The sequence below is a fragment of the Sylvia atricapilla genome, chromosome 21 (genome assembly GCF_009819655.1).
Source record: "Sylvia atricapilla isolate bSylAtr1 chromosome 21, bSylAtr1.pri, whole genome shotgun sequence".
NCBI classification, from domain to species: Eukaryota; Metazoa; Chordata; class Aves; order Passeriformes; family Sylviidae; genus Sylvia; species Sylvia atricapilla.
Window position 1 is genome coordinate 9,889,984 of NC_089160.1, and position 20,913 is coordinate 9,910,896.

Below are 20,913 nucleotides of genomic sequence, written 5' to 3' on the forward strand. Positions count from 1 at the left end.
TTGCTTTGTAAATGAAACCCAGGCCCTTTTTCCTTTGTGTGATTTCTCTGGAATCACTCCCTCACTTGCCACATCTCTAAAGACAGCCTTTGCTGAGCAAGAAGTATGAGGATTTTACTTGAGCATTCATACAGGATTGAACCACTCCTTGGCCCTTCTTGTCACAAACACCATTTGCACTAACTGTTATGACAGAAGGATTATCTGCAGAGGCTGACATTTCTCCACGCATTGCCTTCCACTCAACTTTATCCAGTGCCATCAAGCATTTCTGAATAGTAGGTTCATCACAGCAATCTTTCTGCAATAATCCTGGACCACCCCAGACCTCTTGGGGTTGGACACAGGGGAATACCTGGCCCCTGAGAAACAGCAGCATCTGACACTCAGCAGACACTAAACAGATGCACATGTACTTTGCCATGATGTGTTGCTTCTCATTAATTACTTCCCAGATACTCAGCTGATCTGTTTTCTCTAGAGCTATGTAACCTAGGTGCTTCGTTTTTTTTACTGATCCCGATTCAACAAGATGCTAAAGCATGTCAGGACAGTCAGGGCTTGAAGTCACATACAAGCTCATGAAATTATGGCTGGTGGTTTAACCTCAACAACTCTGCCTTCATTGTTGAGAGCGGTGTGACAAGGTGGAAGCAACAGAGATTGTTTGAAACAATCAGAGTTGTTTGAACAATTTAGCAATTAAGAAACCAAAAGACACTCTGAAATGTGCTCTGTATATAGACGTTTTCCACAGATTGTTGTTGCTGTCTTGTTTTGGAAGAAATAGGTCCGAAAATGAGCATTATTTCCTTTTCACTGTGTTGTAGCCATGATTTGATATTTGTATCAGCAAGCAATGCAAATACTCTATAGAAGCCTTCAATAGTGTAATTCAGCCAACAGTGGCAACAGTAATCAGCAGATCGCTTCAGATACTGAACAATTTGACAGCTTTGATTGCATCTCAATATTTTGCTAAAAGCAGGGGTTAGTGTAAAGGGGTGGATCCAAAGAGCAGCATAATTGAACAGGTGTGGACAGGGGCTGATTCAATCTCTATGAAGTATTCATACTTTGCAAGAGAAAACAAATGGGAAAGAAAGTGAAGAATAATGATAATCTTCAAATATCCATATAAAATGAATATCAATTGAACCCACTTCAATGAATAAGTTCTGCCAGTAAGTATATTTATGTATGTAAGCTTTGAGATGGTACTGAATAATCTTCTTATTCACAAATATAGCTCAAACATGACAGACTTAAATTTTGTTTTAGGTGCCACTAACTATATTTTCCATGTTTAGAAAATCATATAAACATATACATACTGGCCCTAACAGTAGAGGATATTCTAAAAAATAAAGTTAACAAAGTCAGGAGTAGCATTATTTATTCATTTGTACTTTTAAAAGTGACATGCCAAACTGAGCACTAAGTTGTTTTTCACCTCCTCTGTATTTAGCAAGGCATAACCCTAAAATGTTTTCACAAAATATCTCTTGTGTTTTCCTAACCTAAAGCTTCACCAGTTCTGTAACACCCCTTAGTTGTAATTATACTTCCTCTGGAATTGCACCCTAAATAGAAATTGAACTATTCATGCTGCAAATTGAAACTCTTCAATGCGAAGCCATACAAATGACTTGCATTAGCATTAACCTCCTTCCAAAATTTGATAAGATCACTCCTGTTTCTCAGAAAGATCATACTAATTGATGTTATTTTGTCAAGTCCAGGCAAACATATTCAAACCAACAAGTGAATGACCCGGAAAAACTTCCCTTTAACCTTTACAGTAAGTGGATGACCTTATGTGAAGAGCCAGCAAGCCACAGTCAGAGGTGCTGTCTGCATTTGCGAGCCAACAGAGTGAGAGCCAGCAGCATTTCACACATTACAATGAGGGTTTGCACTTACAGAACAAAACAAAACCACTTTGGGGATTGAACTGCAAATGAGGAAGAAACACACCAGAACAGTGTCCCAGGTTTTCTTTGGCCGAGGTATAAAGCACTCACAGAGCAGCGATGCTAAGCTGCAGTCCTGCTGCTTGGCTCCAACCCTCTCTGAGCCCCTGACATGCGCTCACCCCTCACATGGGGCAGCTACCCAAGAAGGGCTCCACCACCACCGGCCCCCAGCCTCTCTGATGGCTTAGCCTTTATTAAAGGACACAGTTAACTACTGTTTCATCCCCACTCTTTGTCTCTTACCTTCTAGTCTCCTGTACCATCCCTTCCACTTTCCAGCTAGCCTGTCCCTGTAACTCACTAAACGACCCCTTGGGTTAGGCTCAGATCTTCCTCATCATCACAGCTACAATAGACATCTGTAGTAGTAATAATAGGAAAAATACTAGATTCCCTTTTTCCCCTAGAAAACATGACTGTTGCATGTTAATTAATTATAATTTTTCATAAATACTAATATAAACAGCAGATTTTACTGGTCAGATGCTCAACTTATTGCCATGGTTGTTCATGCACCAGGACACACAGAAGACAGGACATGGTCTGCATTCTCATGGCCATTGGAATTTCCACAGGGAAGACATGCTCCCTCATCCCACCCCATATCTAAGCCAGAGTAAGGAGAATTCCCAATTCTTTGCTCATTATGATCAACATTATTGCTGATTATCAAAGAAATCAGCTGTTACTTATCAGGGGCAAGGTCACCCATATTCCCTTCTCCTACTGTTTTCAACTTTAACTTTTACAATTTCATTATGGAAAACTTTGGGATATTTACTTGGTGTACATGTGTTATTTCTGTGAACCAGTAGGACTAGAATTAAATTATTTCAACAGAAAAATTGAATTATTGAATTTCTTCTTGAAATGCATTACTATGATAACACACTTTATGCTAGGAACACTTCTACAAACAATTTTTTTTTGAAATAACAGTGCCAGTCGTCCTCCTGAATAGGCTATTAATATCCTCAGGTTATTCATTACCAAGAGTCCAAGTAATTAATTGTTGCAGGCCTAGTTACACACTGTTATATTTGTTAAAGGGACATTGTCATGATAACTTTGACTAACCAAATTCACATTATTCATTGGCAAAAAGTGGTAGATATACAGCAGAACCAACTTCAGCCTGAAAAAGAAAATTTAAAGACACACCAATATGGCCTTACATCAGGGACATAATTTACCTCCTAAGCGAGAAGAGTTGTCATTCATGAAATGGCTGGAAATGCCAAGGAATTTCCTCAGCCAAGGAAGAAGACACAGTAACTCTATAACTCCTTCTGAATATTTCTTAACCACAGAGCTTAATAATTAGGGATTATTTACGTGTAATTATGTACATATTCATGGTATGCATCTTTAAATCCAGCAACTCTTCTGCCACACATCCAGGTGTGGAGCCAGGTCTTCCCTAATTTGTAAGGGACTCACTCGTAGGGCCAGCAAGGCAAGGAGACTCCTGAAATCAGCCCCAGGCAGGGAAGTGAGACAGCTGGCAGCTGTGTTGGGTGAAGAAAGACAATTCATTTTGTCCTGCTTTGTGAGGGTGGTTTTGTTGTGTGAAGTAATGATCTGGACCCTGACAGAAAGCCTGAAAATTATCTGAGCATGCTATTTAATCCTTTCTGCCTGTTTCCCTAGCATAATAATGCTAATTATGCCCAGCCCCATCTGAAATTTCAAACACACAACTATCTACCTGCCTTACTTATATTTATTGGCTAAAACATCCATCTGCAAAAAGATGTTAACAGTACTGCACATAAGCCTAGGACAAAGAAGTATGCAGTACTCATACAGACATTTTGAGGTTAGATTTGTGCTCTCTAATTAAGCAAAACATAAAGAAAGACAAGAACAAAAGGCTGGAGCAAGCATCTGTGGAATCAGCTCATGTTACCTTTCCACCAGTTGTACAGCTGAATTTTAATAGTTCACCCTGCTATTCTCTCTGCTCCAGTTTCAAAATCTCATTACAGACAAGCAGAGAGTAAGGCTAACATCTTCAAGAGTCCTTTGTTACTTGTTTCTCAAGAAACAGCATCTGTGAATGTGATTGTTATCTGAATCCTTGTGTTACTCTACATCAGCTGTGAGACTGTTTATGTTAACTGGGAATAACAGAACATTTCCCTGCAGACCTGTGAGCCCCAACTCCACAGGCTGCCTATGGACACTTCACACCCAGTCTCCTTTGTGAGCTATTTCATATTAAGGCATGAGAGCAGCAAGAGGATCCTAAAAGTAATCTGCATAAATTCCTATGGACCAACATCGGGAAAGTGCTTGTTGAAGTGCACAACTAACACCATTTGGAAAGAGAAAAATATCTGAAGCATCCTTAACTGGGCTGAAGTATTCACATGCTCAGAAATGGGAGGTGGAAAAGAATAATTTTTACTTATAATGATGTTACGTGACTTAAAGTCTGAATGCAAGCCATGGGAAGATAACATCTCTTATATAAAAGGAACTTAAAAGAGAGGGATCCCTTTCACATCTTGAGGTAATTCAACTGAGAAATCACAGCTAAAAAGTTGCAATTAGCTGAATTCAGTTTTTTATCTTTTTTCTTTGCCCAGGTGTCAAACAGACAATATTATGCCTTTTTTCCTCTCTTGGTTAATTATCATTGCAATCAACCCACTGGATGGGAGGGTAGTATAGATTTTACTGTAAGTACTCTTGGCTATGTTAATACATATACTCTATGACAAGTAATAATTTAAATTCACTTGAAGCCTTTTTTGTTTTTCACATAAGTTAATTCAGTTGTGACAACAAATATATTAAAATGTTGCCAATGAACATTAACTACATGTCTCTGTCATTTTGTATTTTATCAGGTTGTCAAGGAACAGATTTACAACAGCATGCAAAAAATGAGCGCTTCTGATGTCCAAACACGTTTAGATGGTACTTTACCTGATACAAGTAAGAAATGGTTGATAATTTGCATTTATAAGGCTCCATTGGAGCAAAGGAGACTTTATATGAATTTATATGCATCAAAAGCCTATTTTAGTATTTTCTGTGAGAAGCACTGTTTCATTACTGTCAATTCCCTAGTTTAAATGGGTTCTATACTCTATAAATGCGTGTTCTGAATTTAATGGGAGAATGCACTACAGGATATGAATGTATCAACCAGAATACATCATTGTAAATTATTCCTAAATCAAACAGTACAACATTCTGGCTTTAGGCAGCAGCAGCAAACAGGACAGAGGATCACCTCAGTCAGTACCATGGCTCAGTGCCTGGTGCTGCCTGGTCACCACAGATCCCCAGACAAGGCAGCTCATTGCTGGCTGTTCCACACCTTGGTGTCACTGGGAGAATGCCACAGTGGGGTTAATTTTATTCTTTGTTAGATTTGTCTTGATATACAGTGTTTTATGTGTCTGAACTCTGTTTGTCCTCTATTTCATTCCCATGGATGGTTTGCAGTTTTTTTCCAATCCCACTCTTTGGAATAATCTGTTATTTAGGACAAACAATAATTTGTTAATTAGGAAATTAACACATTGCCAGTGTTAATTTAAAACTACTATGATGACACATGACAACATAAATACAACCAATGACTTCAGTTGCATTTGTAGAAAATGGAAGTCAGTCAATAGAATATTAAAGTTCTGACCAAGTCACAGGTAAGAATGTGTTTTTAAAAAGGATTCCACAGTTTTCTATATCAGAAAATTATGATGACAACACAGGCTAAAAAACACCAAAAAAAGGAAAAAAACCACCAGAGTACTCAATTTTATATTACTGCCACATAAATTGCTTTTAAGGCAAGAATTAGGTATTAGTATTTATTTTCATTAAACATCTAGAACTATTTGAAATATCTAAAGAAAGGAAATAAAATAGAGCAGAAAATCACTTTTTCTTTAGATTATTGTTTATAAACATATTATTAAATATGTTTATATTATTATTTATACTATCTTTGTTTATAAAAATGGTTCTTATTGTTTATATTATTGTTTATAAACATGTTTATTGACTTTTGAGGCAAAAATTAATGTATACATTACATACGTAATAAATGGTGGGAAACACCCACCATTTGTTATTACAGGGATCTACTGGAAGGAACAGAGTTACATTGGATTTTGTTCTGTAAATTGAGAGACATACTGTACTAAAATAAGATGCTTACTTTGGGTAACATGAATTTACAATACAGAGCAGGGATATGATTTAATAGTTCTCCTCAGTGGCTTCATAGCAGATATTCTACTGTAACACTGGTCCAACACTTCCTTTAGCAGGCCAACAAAAACCAAAAACTTCAAAGTAAGCCTGAGTATGGAATGCTGAACATGCAGATGAGGTACTGGGAACTACACTGCAAAACAGCAGTGTACATCCTATCATCTGTGACCAGGGTTCCTCAGAGAGCTCAGACAAGCACAACAAGGACAGATCTATCTGCACCTGTGAGAAAAGAACTACAGATGCATGTTGAGGTGTCCAAAAACAACTGATATGTTACTTAAATATCTTCTTCTACCTTTGAAAAGTCTTAGAGAATTGCATCACTGTGAACTATTTTCTGAGTCAATTCTTTCCCAGATATTTTCTCAGTGTAAGGAAATGAGCTCAAGACAGCAGGTGGGTAGAAGGAGAACAGTTCAGGGCAATATGACCCTTAATGCACCCTGCAAGAACAGAACTCAAGGTGTTTCATGTAACACATCACAGCCGTCCCTCTGAAGGCCTGATCTTCCCATGTGCTAGAAAAATCTCATTTCCCAAAACCTACAAGATGGAGAACACTAAGTGTTCTACATGGAGCCCTTAGCATTTAAGGAGCTACAGGAAGGGGGGAAAAATCCAGCTCTCCTAAATACAGCCTTCAAAGAGACAAAGTGTGAAGAGAAGGACCATTCCTTATCAAACCTCAACATAGTAGAGCAATAAATGCAAGCAACTGGTGTAGGATGTGCCAAATGAGTGTGACAAAAATCCAGCACAGGGACCTCTGACCTAGCAGATGGGTTGGATGGGACACAGAGTGAGCAGGAGCCAACCCAGAAAGTTCAAGCTTTGCCTTCTCTTGAAGGAAAGCTGGCATGGCTATCCCCATTTTAGTTGTGCAGAAAGAGAGGGAGCACATTACTCCTAGAAGCTACTAGGTCTGCCCCAGAAGAAATTGCAAGAAGAAAGAATAATGCCACAAATCTCCTAGTGTGCAGCTTCAGTGAGAGGTTCCTGCTCATGGTAAGTTCTCCCTTATCCCACTGAACTGAGTGATTTGAGAAATGCTGCTTTTTATTTCTTTCCCCAATAGAAAATAACTCCATTTGCGCTACACATCAGAACAAAACATTACCAAAACTTTAGCAATCACTAGAGAAAAGTGTCCTCCAAAATTAACTCTGTATAAACCAAAAGTAACTCTTGTTATGCATGGAGGAAGCCTAGATCTGGAAAAAACAAATCTCTGTTCCCAAAGCATTTAAGGTTACTCTCTTTTTTTTGAGGAACTGAAACTCTTTTTTTTTTTTTCCTAGGTTTTTCCTGAAATCCCCCATCCCTGCAAAGGAATGCCCATGGCAGCTCTTTAAGCACAGCTCTGCAGTAAAACCTCAGTGCCACCTTCCAGATTTTCATAACTCTTGAGCTCTGCAGCAAAGCTGCAGCACACACAAGGCACCTCTCATGGTTATGGGTCCCTCTGGAAATGTTCATGCCAGGAAAATTAATGGAAAATGGACCAGGATTTATCACACAAACACATTATCTGCTTCCTTCACTGACCTCCCCTTCAGTATGTGCTGTTTTCCAACCTCTGCAGCATCCAAAGCACAAATATTGCAGGACCAGCCTCTCCTGCAAACAAAGGGAGACCAGATGGAGCAAGGCTATCCAAACCTGGTTTCTAGACAGAACTCTACTGTTCCTAGCCCTGTGATCTATCACCTGAATGACTCCAGCTGCCAGGACTGAGGAGGGGCAGTTCTGACTCCACCAATGCCCTTGACCTGTAGCCCTCAGCTTTCCTCTGGCCCCAGCACCAAGTTCCTGCTGTGGCCTGGACAGGGAGGTGGGGATGCTTAAAGGTGAAAAAAGACATTGAGGTAGAGAGGGGATGAGGAAGGTATCATGAAGAAAGCGAAGTGAGATTACTTAAGCCAGAAATTCATCTTGCTAAGTGTTGAATTCAACTTGGTCTCAGTGTTGTCTCAAATCATGGTCCATTAAAAAAAAACACAAACAAACAAATTCAGCTCATCTTTCCTGGATGCACTCTCCGAAAATATTTTTTTCAGACATAAATCAGCTTTTTCCACCTAGTAGCCGTCAAGGCACTTAATAACTAAGCACTGTCTTTGCACTTTCTTTGACCCAACTTTTTAAGCCACCAAGAAGACATGCTATGTATGCAGCTTGACAGATGGACTTACAGCAGTTCTTACATCTCATTAGCAGAGAAATTGGGACTGCATCAGGGAGCTTTGAATGAAAACTGGAACTCTGTTCTTCTTTTAGTCCTTTCTCTATCTCCTCCTGCTGTGAGGCCAAAAGCACATGTTGTGACAGAAAGCCCAGAACAAGAAATGGACATGAAGGAAGATGAAAAGGGACCTGGCTCCCTTCAGCAGGATGGAGAGCTGGAGTGGTGGATTTTCCTCCAACTTCACTCAAGTCCAGACCTGACAATCACACACTTCCCAGGTTTGCTTACCCTTCCCAATGACAGCCATCTCAAGGAACTGATGGGTGAGATGCCCCAGACTCTTCCTGGATATTCTAAGCTAACCAATTGTAGAATCTATAAACCCTGCCACATCCTTTTGCTGGTAAAACAGTCTGTGTAAAGTATACAATAATCTTCCTGTTCAGAGATTTTACACTTGAGTTTGACATGAACTCCCACAAACACTGCAGAGGTGCCTTGTATTTCTCAAAGCTGGTTCATACTCAAAGACTGAAATTCAGCTTTCAATTATTCTATGTACAAAAGCACACACACACTTTTGGGCTTACATCTGCTCCATGGCTCTCCTTGGCTGCAGGCTTAGGGAAAAATAAGAGAGAAAGAGCTCCCAGCATTTTGCCCAGTGTGTTCTGTGTGTTTCCTTGCAATATCTGAACTGCTGCATATTTTATTGGCAAAGGCAGATTGTCAAACTTGAGACATGAAAGATCTCCCAAATGCAATTGTCTGACTGTCCCCGAGCCACTGGAAAAACTGAAGTAAAATCTCTGATCAAATCAGGGAAATCTCTAAATTAAACCAACTGTAAACTGCTTACTCAGACTTCTGCAAAAAGAGAACAGTAAAACTTCTCAATATCATTCAAAGTCACAATGATACCCTCAGGCCACTTTCATCCTCCAACTATTCTTTAATATGCTGAGAAGTTTTTCAGTTGTTCCATTTTCTTCTTGCCCTCATTGGGCTACAAGAAAAAACGGAATTAATTTCTTCTCAGAATTTGTGAGCAGAGGGGGTGTGGGGGTAGTAAGGTAATCAGAGGACCAGATGTATTTTACCTCTTACCTCCCAAAAAGATGGCCAGCTATTCTTCTGCTCACAAATCTCTGTCTCAAAATGAAAGTATGAGACAAAGCCCTGAGGGAAATGGGCTTGAGGTGTTAAGAGGGTTTTTTCCGTATGTTTTTGGTGAGCTCAGGGAGAGGGAGAATAAACTTCTGCCCCCATGCATTCAACCGTAGCATTGAATACAAATGCCCTGAAATAATTTCAAAAGTAGATGCTAAAAAAAAATCTTTTCTTACCCTGCATCAGCACAGGATTCCTCCCTGTTTATCACAGAGATGTGGATCTCTCTAGAATGGACACCTTTCTTTTAGTAGAGCCCACCACAGGCTATGCTGACAGGTCCATCCTGCCAGTTACTTACAAATTAGAGATTTTATTCATGTTTCCTCCCATTTCCTTGTACTCAATGAGCATTCAGGGAGAAATAATCAGGACTTTCCTTTTTAGGAAAAGACAGATATCACAGTGGAACACTGTTTCCTGGCTGCCATAGTTGGAAAACAAGAGAAAGGATAAACTCATAAAGTCCTTAGGCTACAGGAATGGTCCTACTCACAAATTCAGCTTTCCAGACTGGCCACAGGACTAGCCAAATGGGTAAAGATATTCATTTATGATACTAAGCCTTAATCATGCCTGTCTCTTCCACTTCCATTTTGACTGTAAAAAGACAGAAGTCAGGATCCTTACACTCGGAAATTATAACGAATAGCACTTCAATATATAAAAAAAGTCCTTTTCCATCCAGTGCTGCAAATTGCAGCAGGGCAGGAGCTGTTGTTCACACAAGAGCACAGTTCCTATCAACAGTGCTGCTATTAGGCTGAAGGGAACAAATACTGCCCTTCTTTCAGAAAGATACAGACGAAGGTCAAAGCTTATGTCATCACAAACTCCGAACATGAGAAACCTACACATTGCTTTCAGCAGAAGTACATTTTGCTGACATGCAGTTTTCTATTTATTTAGGACATTTCCATCTAAAATTAAAAGCCAAAGGGTACAGTCTGTGCTGACCTTCCTCTAACAATTAAATAGAACACAAAATCTTCAGAAGGCTTCAGGGGAAAAATTGATGCCAATTTAGTCTTAGATAACACAGCATCAATGAGCCCAATCAATAGTGCACACAAGACAGTCAGCAATTTAGGCATCTTGTTCCATTTCTTTTTTGGGGGTATGCATACTAGCTAAGAACAAAATTGCTCTAAGGATTAAAGCATAGTAGACAAAAGCTGATAATTGACTACAATTGCAGCTCAGTATTACATTTTGAAAAAGATACTACCAGATCAATTCACAGCATTCTCTGAGACTCATTTCCTCCACCAAGATCTTGAAAAAGTATTCTTCTCTTTCGGTTAGCTATTAATTGTATTGGGAAAACATTTTGTACTAAAGAATAGCCAATCCAGCACAAAAAGAATTTATCAAATATTTTCATTTGAATAAAAAACCTGATTCTGTCTGGGAGCAGAGCTATGCTGGCTGCATTACGTTATTCTCAAAGTCAAATTCAACACATCCATTTTCCTAGACCGTAAAAAATAAAGAGGCAAAAATTGAAAGTACATTTTAAATCCTATAAAGCATGATTTATAAGGCAAATGCACACGATTACCCTATATTAGAGGCATTTTATTTTATTATGTTTCAATTTCAGTAGATTTAGATTTTATTTTTTGTCTCCAGAAAGGGAAGTTCTGATTCATCAAAATTTATGTGACTATTCTATTCTGACTATTGTTTTATGGCTGCGTGACCCAGTTGTGTCCAGTTGGAGGGTCAGCTGAATTCTAGAATTTAGCTTATCAGGAAAAGACAACCAAGCAGAGTAAAACCAGCATATTCTAAAATATTTTACCAGTAAACCAATTTCAAGCTGGGATGAATTCAGGATTAAAATAACAAGTGGAGTGGCAACACAGAGCTGGACACTTGATCAGAGGCTCTCTGCCTCCAGACCCATTTGAGATATATTTGCATTGCTACCAACAAGATGACCATTTATTTGTCATTATTGTCACCAGGTCATGAAAGAAATTATTATCTTAACTGCAATGTATATTATTTAGTAGGAACCCTTGTGTGATTCTCTCACAATAATTCGTGTTTTAATTTATGGGAGGCATAAAATTCCTTCGGCAGAGTGCCCGTAAGGGAACTAATGTATCTTGTATGACAGTTATTGACAGCAAAAAGGACTCTTAACTTGCAATACTTCCTTGTTAATTGGTACCTTTGGCATCAAAGAAGACACATTAAATAAACGTTTTTCAGCAATTTCCCGGTCCTGCTGAGAGTGAGAGGGTGAGCAAACGGCTTTCACGGGTGCCTGGCATTTGGCCAGCGTCAAACCATGACAAGCACACGCAAAACTCTTTGCAGGGTCAAGGAAACTGTTTATTCAGTTTTAGTAAGTGAAATTTAATGGTTCTCATACATATAACATTTCCCTTGACATCTTGAGGAATAATTAAGAGAGAACACCAAAGTAGGCAGAAACCAAGTGAAGAACAATGGCTGGAAGGTACAGTGCAACCTGAGTTTAGCATATGCATTTTGGCATCAACAGTCACAACTTCTGTTTCTGCAAAAGTTGAAGAACAGGGTGTTCAGGAACAGGACTCAGGAATACAGTGAAACTTGGAGCAAGATTTGGATAAGATGGATGTGCAACCGTGGAGAAGAGTCCTGTCTCCCTCTAGGAGAGAATGGCAGAAAAGGATTTGTCTGGAGAAATTATGTGCAACAAAGGCTGCAGCTGAAGTCCTGGAAAATACCCATCCATCCAAGTATATCCACCTGATGATATTTTTTTTTTCTTGTATATGAACATTTTACACAAAAGTCACTTGGTGATGATTTGAACCAGGAATTTCTAATGACCCCTCAAAGGCAGTGATAAACCTCAGCACTCTACAGGTGCTAGAAAGCTGATCACTGAGCTGACAGCAAAGGGAGCCCAGAGTGGCCCCAAGGCCTTCTTTATGAACTCAGTGTTGAGCTACAAGATCTAAAAAAGGAACAAAGCATGCCAGCCAACAACTATTTGGCCAATGGGTAAAAAGTAGTTCTTTGAGAGCCATGAGTTTTGAAAGGAAGAGCACTTCCTTGTTCTGTAATCACTTCTCTGCAAAGGCACATGATATAACATGATGGCAGGTTTTTTTCTCTTGTGCAGTTCTATTACAGCCCTACAAATGCAGAGAAGAACTGGAAAATCATTGATTGGAGCAGCAAGAGGAAATCCATCTGCAAACCCTAGCTCGCTCCCACAGCCACAGGGAAGCAGGGCTCCACCACATCACCTGAGCCCCAGTTTAGACCCCTGGCCTCAGGTGTTTGTAGGTGAGCACTTTACTAATAGGAGCCCTAAAAAATCCAATTCCATCTAAACTCTCGGGATGGGAACAATTACATACTTTTATAATGGTTATTGCAGCTTTAGGGTAATTGTTAATCTGAATAAGGTACCACAGATCAAAACAAATGGGTTTCCAGACATAGAGTTGAAAATAAATGTTTTAATGAAATTCTCCTTGAAAGCAGTTTACTTTAAAAAACTCATTCTTAAAGTTCTCCCTTAATTCATCCACCTGCCCAATTATCCCCTGGTTTCTGCTACAGTCTCCTATAGTCTCAAGGGCCAGATCCACCAAAATACAGGGCAAGTTACAAGGTACTCACAAAAGTTAGTGGGACAAATCCCAACTACCAAACAAAAACAAAGGAAAAAGTTTTCCCTGTTATGTACAGACACGTCAGACAATTTATCTTTAAAGAACAAAATGTTAATGACAAAATGCTGTTATTGGACAGATTAAGTGACTGATATCAACCAACTAAAAATCATCATGTGCTATTAGCATGGTAATTAAAGCTGAAGTTCCATCTCTGTATTGCAGAAACGTGCAATGAAGGGAACCACCTGGAACCAGGGAACAATCAGAAGTATAAGCACAATCTAGGCATACTTATCTGGATGAAAAACTGAATAAACAGCATATCTTACAAAGAAACTAGATGCTCCTACACATTCTTTCAAGATACCAATACTCAAGATGTATCCTTTAAAAGCACATACTGTAGGAGCAAAAATTTACAGAAAAGAAAACGTGTTTCAGAGCAGTTTTAGATAAAGGGTGCTTAGCAGTGCTGAAAAAACACCAATGGCATGAACTTTAATTTTCTCATAAATCCAAAAACTCATGCAAAACTGCTAAGCCATTTAAATTGCAGTTGTGTGGAATTGTTTCCATGGATTAATCCAGATTTATACAGGACACAGGCTGGTTAAGGAAGCTTAACACATGGACATTTCAGCATTCATATTCTGTCAAGTACATAGAGTTTTTCGGAGATTTTTCTTCCTTACTTAAAAAGAGACAAGAGGGAGCTTTGAGATATTTTTCTATTCAGACCAGTAGGTTTGTCCCTGTTGGCAGGGCTTTTCATATGTCCAAAGGTCATCAGGATGCTAGGATACCTGAAGAGAGACATAGATGCCTATGTGACCTTAATTCCAGAGTTTTAAGTTAAGCTAAGTGCTTAAAATGTTACAAGCCCACATTTCACTTCAGTTTCCATTTGGTAATCAGGCAGCTTTTCTAAAAGAATCAGATTAAGTATGCATATGTGTTATATTTCTGCTACCTACCACACAGCTTGTATTTTGGCAAAAAAAAAAGAAATACAGAAAGAACAGGAAATATTAGATATCTATAAAGGTGATTATGAAACACTCCCTAGCCCTAAGGTTACCTGGCAATCAGTCATTAACTGCTGAGGGACAGCCTGCTGTCCTACCAACCTTGCCTTTTTGCAGTGACAGTAAAAAGTTTCAATTTCAACCATTTAAAACTTCAGCAGAGTGAAGAAAGGAGAACAGACAGTTTCCAGTTACCTTCCCTGTAGTATTGATGTTATTACCAAAAGGAAGAAAAAAAAAAAGAATGCTGAAAAGACAGCTGTAATTTCTCTTTTTAAAGGGTAAGATATTTATGTCAGTCTTTATCCTCATGTCTGGAAAAACACATCTGCCATCAGATGGTAAAAATGGCTTTCATTTCCTTAAGGGATATTGGTTAAAGTTAGACCTCCTCTTTTTCTCCCCATATTATTTATTCTGTGTATAGCTGTGAATCTCAGATTTTCCAAAGGAAAACCTTGTAAGCACTGGTTTATGCTTTTGCTCTTCTGTGGAAGCTGGTAATTAACAAAACACACACAGACATTAAATGTGATGCTTATCTCAAAAGGGGTTTTGGCAAGTGTCTTATTTATGCTTATATCAGGTTAGTTTGTTGGGTTATTTTAGAGCATGCATCATAGCAAACTAAATTTTATACATTTTACCAACATTTACACCATATTTCTCTTAGCATTCAATGAGCAAAGCCAAATTGCTCTGTTTTAAATATTTGGGAAGAAACACAGAACAGCTACTGAACCGAAGCAAAGAATGTTTCAATGTTTTTAATTTATGTTGTGATTCAATCAGGAATTTTTGAAAACCAGGGGAGCAAGGAGAGACTGCAAGGAGATCTGGGTTACACCCAGCCATGGGCACAAAGTGGGGATAAAGAGATGAGGAAAGGGAGGGGTGGCCAGGGCTGTTCCAGCAACCTCCTTTACCAAGGTCATCTTCCTCTGGAGAATGCCATAAGAGATGCCAGCTATCGCAGCCTAGAGACTGCTGTTAACCACTCTCAGAAAATGAGAAGCAGAGAGGGCAAAGGCAAAGCCTTCCTCTTCTAATAACTTGCTTTGTTATTTTTACTTTTTTAAACCTTTATTCCACCAGAATTTGGGTTTGCAAGCATTACCTCTCTATTTATCAGTGTACCCCAGGCCACCTTGGATCATTACACCAAGATACAGGAACCTGTTTTCAGTAACCAGCTCAGAAATTGTTAGATTTCTGAGATTTCAAAGATGAGAGAGTGCACTCTGTAAGCTTCACAGACTCATCTCAGAGCTGTAAGGCACTGTCTGAGAGGGGGAATTGTATTTAGGGGCTGGCACCAGTAAGGGGAACAGCTACGCAGCAGAAGATGGATGCTTGGTGCCTGCATGCAGGAGGTCCCTGAAAAGAGCACTATGCAGTCTGCCCTGTTCCCAGAAAAGCCAGAGCAATGAAGTCAGATGCAGCAGAAACCACTTAACTCTTCCTAGCATGAAAGCATTCAGGTCCAGCTTGCTGGGAATGCAACAAGTGCCTGGAGAAAGAGCATTGCATAATTACCAGCTCTCCTTCCTTCCAGAAAAGGCCTCTGTAAGAATGAGTTGTGCTCTGACATTGAACTGGAGTGCAGCTCCTATCTAAAGAAATAGGCCTATCCAAGGTTATCCATAATGCTGCTTCTCTGCTAACTGAGAAAAAACATTAAAGATTCTGTTCTGAAGAAAGGCATTTGGATATAAGCTCTGTCTCAAAGTGTTCTGCAGTGCCCATTGCTCTAATGCAAGCCTGAAAAGTCAGTAGTTTCCCACTGACTTTGATGGTGTCTGGGCTTGGTCTTTGATGGGAAGAAAAACACAGCCATCAGGTTTTTAAAACACCTCCAGTAAATACAGCTATTGCTACATTACAGGACAAGTAAACAAAATCATTACAGGTAATTCATCCATCTCCAAGGGGAACTTCCCTTTAAGAACTACAGATCCGTGACAGGCAAAGAACATTACTATCTATTCTATTAAAGATCTTGGGAGAAGGAAATACGCCAGAAAAAGACAATTCATTTCCACTGGAAGAATGAAAGGATGCCTCATCAGATGGCTCCTCTGAATAAAAAGTTAATGTTCACAGTAAGGGGGAAAAATCCTACCCTGAGCTTAGGTGTTAGAAGATGGGAAAAGAGACTTACACACACCCTTAATAAACTGATGAGATACATCAGAAATATGAAATCGTAGTCAAAGATTTAAGCAAAAACAGATATGAGAAGGGAATTCATGTTGTTAAAGGACTTTTGTTTGACTTTTAAATGCTTTCACACTTTTTAATATCCAAAACCCACCTGACTCTTGTCAAGATAAAATCTCCAAAGTTTCCTTTTATAGAAGAGCAGTGTCCTTGATGTGCTTAGCACTGCAAAGCCATTTGAACACAGCACTCGTTTCCACCTGCAGGAAGCAGAGCTCTACACAGACCCTAAACAGCAATGGATTTCACAGAAGTGAGGTATGAGAAAGGAGACACATAAATACTGTTAAAACAATATCTCACAGTTTTTATCTTCCTAAACAGCACTCTGACATGATGGATGTGCTGCTGACACCCAGTGTTATATTGGTTGCCACTTTTAAAGATCATGTTTTAAATCTAAAGTGCAGATACAGCTACATTGTAGGCACTAATAAATAAAGGGCTTTTTGACAGCTATGGAAAGGGAGAAGTTAGACGCATACTGCCAAGTTAAATTAAACTCAAAATTCAGGGCTCATAACAAAAAAAAAAAGCAAAAGCTAAGACAATCAAAAAGCTTCCAGGACATTCTTTCTTTCATTTTAACGGGATCAGTGAACAAGCACTTCTCTCAACATGCAAGTCCTGGATCTCTAATCTACCAAGAACAGTACTAAAAGTGGTGCTGCAGTAACAAGCCAGTGTTTTATACAGAGCTGGAATTGAGGACAGACTGGGTGAACTGTGGCATTTACCACAGACAGAATAAACCAAAACTTCAAGATTTTCACAAAAGTACCCGACATTCCCATCTCACTGTGTACAATCATATCATCACCACTTTGGACCAGATTCAAAGGCAAATATTGGGATCCAAGTGCCATAAAAATGCCCCAGTTCACATTGCTTTTCTGTATTACAGTAATTTACTGTTCATGCTCAAATTTAACTGGATGGAATTTATAGGTTGGGAAAGGAAGAATGAATGTAGTATTTCCTAGAATGATAGATTTATACTAAAAATTGTAAGTCATTGGAAAACCTGCTTTGTTAAAGAGTGTTTTGTGATGAAGCACATTTGACAGGCAGAACATTCAAATACTTGTTTAGAGGGACAAAAAGTATAAAGAGCATGAGTCAAGGCCATAAATTTTGGTTTATAAGGGGATGTCAGCTGTCTGTAATTTGTGTTAAACAGAAGCTGCAGCAACACAACCACCACTTTGGGTGGACCCCAAAGGAACATAGAGGGTGCAAGTCCTGCTCCTACATCTGCTGGTGGCCCATTAGGTGACCTTGGGCTAGTCCAGAAATTTCAGCATCATGCGTACAAAGCTAACCAGTGCACCTTATCTCCCTCAAGGTGTGCTTTGAGCTCCACCCATGAACAGCTCTGTGCAAGAGCACAGGAGCACATCATTATTACTGCACAGATACATTAGCTCATCTCTACAGGGATCAGTCTACAACACAGGCAGAGAAAAACAGCTCAAAGGGAGGAACACTTTCAGAACAGTTACAGAAGAAATGCCAGGTCTCTGAACCCAGGAGCCCAGAGCACCGGGCAGGGTTTGAAAGGACTCTGAGAGGAACTTCAGCAGAGGCTCTACAGGAATGACAATGGCAGTGTCATGAGATGAGCAAGATTCGATCTTCTGGGTTTTGTACTATCGTTACTATTATTAGTACTACTATTGGAGGGGAGGAGGTTGTTTCATTTTGATTTTCACTGATTTAACTCATACTTCTATAAGGTATTTTCATTTCTGGCAAGCACACCACACTTCTGTTTTAAAGACAATGTTGGGCAAACACTCATGTATGAAAGAACTTCATGAAAACCAGTGAGTTCTTCAAGACAAAGCATATCCAGGACAGTAAATCAGTTATTCATTTTAAGAGTCTCTGTTTTCTGAGTGGTCATAACCCATTTTATTCACCATTATACCCACTTTACTTCCTACCCTGGATCAGGTAGATCCACCCTTAAAAACCCCGTTTAACACAAATTACAGGCAGCTCCGTAACTCTTGATGTCTGGCTGGATTTCCTGAGTAGATCAAGGTTATCCACCAGCTCATCCAGCCTACAAATTCTGTGCACTCCTCCTCCTCTACCCTGTTTGTTATCACAATATTTTTCTGCAGTGATTAGAGGAAAAATTATTTAAAGAGACCTATAAACTAATACAGTGAGCACATAAGATAGTGACACAATAATATTTAGTTTCCTCCTTATAATAAAGTTGAATTCCTTGCTGCTAATCTTCTGCAAACCTTGCTCACCATCATCCAGTTAAATGCAAATCTTAGCTAACTTTTGCTTAAAAAGAATTTGCATTTACAAGAACTTTGATATCATTCATATAGTGGCGTCTACATCATGCAAGGCTCATAGGAACAGCATAACCTACCTCTGAATATCATTTTATCTCTTGAATCCAGCCTTCAACCTAACTCCTGTTAGATGAAAACAAATTTTAAAATATTCCATCCAGTGCCAGCACAGCATGTTTAAGCAGCACCACATTTCTATCATACCTTATTTCTCTTTTCATTTAAGGTAGTATTGTCAGTAATCAGAATTTTCCTTTATTGCATCCTTTAAGAAAAAACCAAAACACAACAACAACAAGAAAAAAAACAAACTAACACAAAAACAAACAACAAACAAACAAAACCCCATCAGCAAGTTAAACAGAAGCAGAGTTGCCAGGAAAGATGTAAAATAGCAAGTTTGCCAAATAAATCATTATATACTTAATCAAATGAAAATTACATAGCTAATTCTGAGAGAACCTCCATTTTATGTATGCTGGGTCACATTTTAGCAAATTAAAACCTCTATAAGGCAGTGTTAATACAGTTACATCTATGTGAAAGATTAAGAGAGCAGTGGCTGTACAAATTAGAGATAGGTAAAGTAAAAACTTGTGCAGAACTCTCCAAAATGCATATGAAGTCCCAGTAAAGAAAAAAATGTCTATGTGTGTTCCCAGTGCTTCTTCAATCAAACCGTCTGAAAGCAGCACCAACTATTGGTTTCACGCAGACGTGGGCCCAGATGGAAAGCTTCCAGTTTGAATGTGGGTGTACTTGAATTCATAGCTTTGGCTTATGTTAATAAGCATTTTAACACTTAGACCTCCTGTCAGAAAAGGGAAAAGAAAATAACAGGCTGAGCTATTGCGGGAAAAACAGGAACAAAGAAAGAAAGGAAGAACAGCAAAACGAAACCAATCTCAAAGAATTTTAGGGATGGGTTCAGCTGATGATCCAAGCAGGGATGATAGTTCTTGCTATCCTCATACAGAGCATATTCCTGGAGAGCTTAATGATATCTTTACTAATATGAGAAAGATCACCATTCAACTGACTCTTAGACTGAATACTAAGAGGGCAGCATCTTCATAAGTTGCCAGTTACCTAGAAAAAAAAAAAAAGCAGGGTTTTTTTTAATTATTATTTTTACATTTTGCAACAATTAATTACAGGCTTTAAATTTTGAAATGTGTTCCCCACACAAAATTGTATATCAAGGTAGAGAGGGGAGGAAATAAAAAAGGAGTTTGTGTTAACACCCAAACTCAGATGAGGATTGATGGTACCTTTGATTCTAGCAAGGATTAGGAAAGGAAGTCATATTCTGTTAATAGCCTTAAACTGATTTCTATGCAGGCAATCGACAGCAGCACAAGTAGTCAGGAATGAAGTGTCACAGTTTGATTAATATGCAAACCTTTAGATCTTCTTTATCTTACATTCAAGGTTTCAGTTCACTCAGGGGTGGTTTCTATTAATTTATCTCCATATGAAGTAAAACCATTTTTCATACACTGACATCTCTTTGCCTTTGAAAATTATACCTGATTCAGCAAGAGTTACAAACAAATGTGAGTCCCATTCATACATTCAAAAACTGCATTTCTGCTCAGTTCATTTCTCATGCAGAGTTCTAGTGGTCTATCCTGCTAACTATGGAGTACTGTGTCACAGAAAAATCCAGATAAGCATCACACTGACCAAAAAGATTTTTATGTGCATGGATGAAGGTATTTAATCCTTCTTTAGGAAGCCATGTCCAGTACTGAAGTCCACCAGTTTCTGAAAGCTCTCACTCAATCCTCAACCAAGCTTTTTCCAGTGTAAATTTGGACAAATGCATGTTTCTCGATTTCACGGTCCTCAGCAATACCTGCCCAGTCATTTCCCCAGCTCTTCCCTCTTCTAAAGAGCATTTGATTTTTGTTCCTTAGACAACTTCTGCATCCATTTTACTGGAACCTCCTTGCTAAGGCCTCTATCACTTGCAGTTTTGTCTCAGGTCCCCCTCCCCCAGTAACTCTATCCATGATCTGCAATTATCTAGAAAACCATTTTATATGGCAACATAATCATTAAGCAATATATGAAACTTCAGTTTCATCAAGAGTGAGTTTCCAACCTGTTTGTGTATTTATTCTTAACTTTTCATTGATGTTAAGCATCTAGTAC